Genomic DNA, 7,149 nt, shown 5'->3' with positions numbered 1-7,149 from the left:
CTTCGATATGTGGTTTTAATGCTAACACCAGTAACTATTCCTCTGTAATTTATGGCCTCTAGCCATGTTGAGAAAAGAATCTCTATAGTATCCAAGTTTTAACATGTTGTGTTGAAGCAATAAATTTAATAATTCAGCATAATATTATCCAACATCCTTTCAGAGATATCATCAACCAAGCTAGATCCTTAATATATAAAAACTGAAATGTTAGTTTAAATTTTATATATATAAAGGCCAATACTTATACCAATCTATTAGTTACTCATGTCTTTCACGACTTTATTTATTTTGTTACTATAAGAAAAATTGAGTGCAAAAACATACCTTTGCCAACTCTAATGATGGTACCTTTGATGGCAATGCTCAACCTTGTCTTTGCCTCACGATAACCCAATTACAATTTATAAATATGGATGTCTGATACACAATAGATACATAGAAACTTTCTCGATAGAGAAGCAGATGGGAGAACACTTATTTTTTTTCATTAGTTTTCTGGAGAGTTGGGGCCGGGGAACTGAACCTATGTTATATCAAATTACCCAATATCTACTCATAGATAATGGGTAGTCATTTTATTTATTTAAAACAAATAACTACTCCCTCCAAAATGCTTCGATAACCACCCTATAAGATAATAAAAATAATCATTAATATAAATAATTATTTAATCCCACTTGTGGGCTCCCACTCACTTGGCCCAATTCATCAAGGGTGTAACTCAATAATTACCTTTGATCAATCTTCACCTTTTTGCACAAAGGTGGTGAATGATGAAATGAGGCTATTTAAAAATGTTGCTTAGATTATAATCTTTTATGATTTTAATACTATTTTCACTAAAAAAAAACAACAGTTTTCCCCTTCAAACATCCTTCTCTCCTTCTTTTTATGACAAAGCAAACATCTTTTTCAACAAAATTTTTCCTCACCTTTCCTTACAACTGCCGAAGTTTTTTTTTTTAAAAATAAAAAATGTTAATTTAATTTGTTGAAGTTGTTGCGTTGTTATTATTAGTATGTTATGCTTGAGAAAAACCGGTTTATTTATGCCTGAAAAAACAAGGGGAAAAGCAGTTTTTTTGTGTGTGGAAATATTCCTTTTTATTTTATGGTTTAGCAATTTGAGAGCTACCTTAGTTATGAAGGAAGATTGTGGAAAAGAAAAAAAAAAGAGAAAATTCAAAGGAAAAAAAATAAAAAAGGGCCTTGTAAAATCAACTTCGATACAGGCAATTAAGCAACCACTAAAAAGGAAAAAGTAGGTTAAAAAGAAAGAAAGAAAAGGTGCATTGATGTGGCTGTGAATATTAAATTTCGATACAAACAATATGGCTTGTATTAAACTTTGTACTTGAATATTCGAAAGTTAATTTGTTAGCAGCCATTGGGGCTGCTCGAAGGACAATAAGATAAGATTTTAGCCTAACGTGAAATTTGATTTTGTTTTTTAAAAAGAACTACGTCAAGTAATTTGTAATATAGTTTGATTTAAAATACTCAAAATTAAATAGGATCAAATTTAGTTCATAAAATTTGAAAATTGATCTTGATAGTTCAGCACCCTACCTTGCTTCCCCCCCTTTTTATGTGAGAGGCAAAAATTTATTTTAACATAATAAATTCAATTGAGATAACAAAAATATTTATAATTATATATAATTTATCACAAAATATTAAAAGCTAATCATAATAAATTCATATCAATCTCCAATCAAAACAAAAGGTCGATTATAATTCAAAGGATTCAAAATTTACAGTAACATTCAAGAAACTTTAATAACATGTTTAAACTACATTACAACAATAAATTAACAACAAAATTCAACCAACCTTCATTCAATCATCTTCTCCATCTTCACCTACACTTGATAATGATACTTTTGTCAAAAATAAATTATATACATATATATGAAATGATTAGTAAGTGTAACAATGTAATATATAAATTTAAATTGAGAGACAAAATTGAAAACATTGCCTACAACATTAGGAAAGGAAGCCAAAAAACGCTGCATTGAACTCAACACTTAGGCTTCACATTATAATTACAATTATAATGAAAATTATTATAATTATTAAAATAATTTTATAGGACTGAACCATACCAAGTGATCTGAAAGCTCAATCATTTATCTAATCTAACTCGAAGGTGAAGTTTAGTCTTGTTAGTCTTTTTAGCTCTTCAATTCAATTTTTTTGCAGGATTATACTTAGTTGAATTTGTTTGGATTGGATTAGATTGTATAAAATTAGAGAATTTTTGCACAACCTTAATTGCTATATAACACAATTTTTTTATTCATAATATTTGAACTCTCAACTTTTGCTTTTTTTATTATTTTAAATATCACTTTCTTACTTTTTGAATTTTAATTTTTTGCTTTGAATTGGATCTTGAATCTTGTTCTGTTCCTGAGCTTTCAATTGCAGGATCTGAGTGTAGTTTGCGACAAGAAATTGATGCTGCTGCCATACATCCTTACTTATAGGTCAAAATAAATTTACAGCTAGGATAGTAAGTAGTAACAAACTAACAAGCAATAAGTTACTTTCTTAGCTAATGAAAGCATGGCACAATTGGTCAAAGACTCGACCTTTATCACACAATAATAAAGGTTCAAATTTCATTGATTGATGTGAGGTATTTGTTGATGAAAGATTTATAATCCCTCCTAAAAAAATTATTAAAGAGTTTGGGAGATCTGTCCTGATTCTAATAAATTATCAAGATCTATTTCATCTTAATTTTATTTTTTTTTATAAAAAAATAGTTTTTTGGCCGAAGTAAGAAGCAACAGGTTGCTTCATCCTTATTGGTTAGTAATTCCGTGCACGAAAAGCGTTAGGCCGCTGGGAGCTCCAGTCGCCGTAATTTGACTTTTTTGCTTGAAGACGTGAAATGTTTCTTGAAATCAGGAGATTTACCGAATAATTAAAGAATATTAGCATGTTTGTTTCTGTTTTTAAAAAATTATTTTTATTAAGCATTTTTATTCCTAAAAATAAAAAATAAAAAATTATCTGGATAAGTATTTTTATATTTAAATATTTTCAAAGCTGTTATGATTTCTTATTCTTATTTTTAAAAATAGAAATATCCTAGAATTGTTTTCATTCTCTTTTTCATTGTTAAAACAACTACATCACTGTTGGTATAAAAAAACAATTATATAACTATTGTCAAATATTTTCAATCATGATTAATTTTTTCAACTATAAAATTATTTTCAAGTTCACATAATTAAATAGATTTTTTTTCTTTTGTTTTGAAGAAAAATTTAAAAATTAGTCTATAAAAAAATTTTGAAAAAGAAATGGAAACGAAATACAAGTATCCCTTGGAGAAAATTCTGTGGTATGTTAAATAGAAGGAAATGAAGGAACTGAATTTCAAAATGAAAAATATCTCTCTGATTCCATAATAATTCAATGAAAGATAATGAAATATGAAGTCACTATTAAGTAATAATTATGAATAAATAATTAACTATTTAACAAATATTACATTTTTTCTCTTTCAATATTCTTTTGCCCGTTACTCTATCTGTGTTTTCCCTTTTGCCACTTCTGAAATGTTAAAACAAATAAAGGCGTAGTACCACCTTCACAAAAGTGACGCTTAAAAAAAAAAAAAAACAAAGAAAGAATTTCACAGATGTGTCAGGAGAAGAACAAAAAGATTATAAAACAAAAGGCTAACTGAAAGTAAGCTCGGTCCATTTTTGAAATGGGCCAGACTTCTAACCGTTATTGTAGTTAGGCCAGTTACAGCAGAGTGGTTATAGTTTTAATTAGAGTTAAAGGTCTTTTTTTTTTTTTAATCTTTGCATAATAGATCACAAATGTCTATAAATTTAATTATTGATTACTAAATTTTAAAGATTCAATTCGTCATCATTTTAACATTAAAAACATTTAACATTTAATGTCTGTTAATTATCAGTAGGTTACACTATTTTTTAATATTTTCTATTAAGTTAATGTTATTTTTGCCCATTATCTTTTATTTAAAAAGTCATTTTTATCCCTTATCTTTAATATTTTATAATAAAAAATAATGTAGAAGCCAGCTAGCAATGAGAAAATAATAGAATAATGAAAAAGAAAATCTTTAAAGTTAGAACAAGGTAAACTTATAGTTGAGTTCAGGAATATTTGTGACATTTTGTATATTATTCAAAGACAAAAATGCCATCTAAATGTCATGTTTTTAATGACATCTAAATGTGCATTCTATTATAAAAATATCTTTTCTCTCTCTACTATTATTAATATTAAAATTAATTTATATTTAACTTCATCTAAATTTTATGATTTTATTGAACAATTTAAAATGATGTGATACACCTGATTTACCTAAATATTTTTTTTAAATGAAATTTCATATGTCATAATTTTTGAGTAAATTTTTTAAAGAAGATAGAATGGCTTGGAATGGAATTTTAAGCCATTATTAACCATCCCAAATCCATTTTTTTCCCAATCCCTTAATTTGGAATGTCAATGATCGAATAATTTGATATAAAAATCATTATTATAAATTGTCTCGTCCTTCTCACCTCATCTCATTCTTTCTATTTCTCTCAGTCTAAAACTGGAAAAATATAATTACAACTAATTCAAGTATACTAGTTTTATATTGATTCTTAAGTATTGATTAATTAAACTTGTTCATTCCTCAAAAAAAAAAAAAAAACTTTCAAACAGTCGAATATTTTGTTCCATTTTACTTCATCCCACTCCACTCCATTATATTTTACTCTCTCTATTTAAAAATATAAGGTATTTTTAATTAAATCTCATCCCCAATAAAGTAGTTACCTACTTTTAAACTAACCATATTTTTCATATTTACTCCTATTAAACACCCTATAATAAATATAATGTTACTATCAATAGAGGCACTTTTTTTAAAAAAAATAATGATTACACCTCTAAAGATTAAAAATGTTTTATATTTTTAAATATTTAACTTCTTAAAAAATACTTTATATTTTTAAATGAAAGGAATATATCATTCCATTCCATCATATAATCTTAAACGTATTCAAAAGTTATTTTTCAAAACTTATGAATTGATATTTTAAATTACTTAAATTATAGGTATTGGGTTATATTGAATTAAAGTTTAGAAATTAAATTGAGTCAAGATTATTAAGACCAATGATTATTTTTAATGATATTATTCATGATCTATAAATAGTATGATATAATATTTTTATAAATTTTACCTTGTTTTTTACTAGTATATTGACAGTGATTATCGTAGCTCGCCAAAAACTTGTTAGACCTAACGCAAATATTTTTGGGCAACCCAATAGTAATCTATCTCAAGGCCCAAAATGTAAAATTGTAAAGATAAGTTTTGGAGCCCAACTCTTTATTAAGGTCCGATAAATAATTTTGGAAGACCAATAGAAAAAAATTGGAAAACGTATTCGTTAAAACCCTACACACGGCGCAGATAAATATGCATACAATACAACAAATCAATGTTTGGGTTTTCACTAAAAAAATATACTTATATTCAAAATCTGATTATATCTTAAATATGATTTTCTTTAATAAGAGGCCACATGTGCACATTTTAAAAAAAATGCATAGTTAGGGGTTTAAAGGTGATTCTAATATCTTGATTACTTGGCACAGAGGATAATTAGACTTAATTTCGTGCGTTGCTCCGGATTTTTATTTTAGAAAAATAACAGAAGTAATAGAGATAACAACATTTAAAAACGGATTTTTATTTAAGAAAAATAACAGAAGTAATAGAGATAACAACATTTAAAAAACCAATTTAAATAAAAATGTGCTGATGTTTGTTATGAAACAAAATGTTCTGATGTTAGACAAAATGAAGTTCAGGTTTGACATATACTAAAACTAATAAAGTACCCGTGCATATACAATAATTTTTTTAATAAGTGACATATTTATCATTGAGGATGAACTAAAATTTTTATAAATAAGTGTCAATCTTGGAGGAAGATTTTTCTCAAAAGAATAACCTGTAGCATACTATTTCTAATACTCCGTATAGGATAGTGGGGCTATGTAATTATCATTTTTAATGTTAAACATGCATATTAGAATTAAATAAATGTAAAAACTAAATGAATACGGTGTGAATGGAAACCATAAGAAGTATCTTAATAAAAATTCATAATTAATTAGATCAAATTATCAAAAACTTCTTTATGAATAACATTAGAAGTTTTGTCTGTGGATCGACCATCCTCATCAAAAATTAATATTTTTAAACTTTCCTTGCTTCGAACATAAGAAACAGCAACATATAACTGGTTGTGCATGAAAATAGGATGAGGCATGTACAAACTGACATTACACAGGCTCTGGCCTTGGCTTATATTAATGGTCATTGCAAAAGCTAGCATAATAGGAATTTGCCTCCTTTTCATAGTAAATAAAAATCTAGAATCAGATAGACACATGACTTAGATATTTTTTGGGCCTCAATAACATGTTTTCTAGTTCTTGTAACTTTGAGATGTGTACCATTGCACAACCCAATAAAATTATTAATGTTTCGCATCAAAATAACTGAGGCACCAAGTTTTAGCCTTATTTCATGATTCGGGAGTCTTGACATTGTAATTAAATTTAAAAAATCTATAGAGTGCAAGTCATCAAGTGAATTCATGCCTCCATCGTCTTTTAAAACACTATCAAAACTCAAGTATGTAGCTTTCTCCCCAGGAATCATGGATAACATGTACCTGTTTACTTCTTCAACCACAACCAATGTAAGGACTAAGATAGCCCTATCTCTAAAATATGAAAAATTATTGACTTTGTTAAGGAAATTTGAGAAAGTTGAATCAATAATAGACTTTATTAGATTATCTGAACCATACAACAACAAATTAGCTGGGATCTTAATATCCATGGATCCTTCGTTAACTGTAGTAGCAGTCCCATCACTAATTGAGATAATCTAGTTAACAAGATCTTGAATAGTATTGTTAGATGCCATATTATTTGTTGCCATTAGTCTCATATTTCTTGTTAGTATATGAAGTTAACAATTATCCCATATGTATGAAGAGTTAATGGTGGCAAAAACAATCTCTTCTCTGGATCTACCTGGAATAACAAGAAGGATCTGCCTGAAGTTTCCACCAA

This window comes from Prosopis cineraria, unplaced genomic scaffold (assembly GCF_029017545.1).
Source record: "Prosopis cineraria cultivar Desert tree isolate PC_DT_omini unplaced genomic scaffold, ASM2901754v1 PC12, whole genome shotgun sequence".
Lineage (NCBI taxonomy): Eukaryota > Viridiplantae > Streptophyta > Magnoliopsida > Fabales > Fabaceae > Prosopis > Prosopis cineraria.
This window is presented reverse-complemented; position numbering follows the sequence as displayed.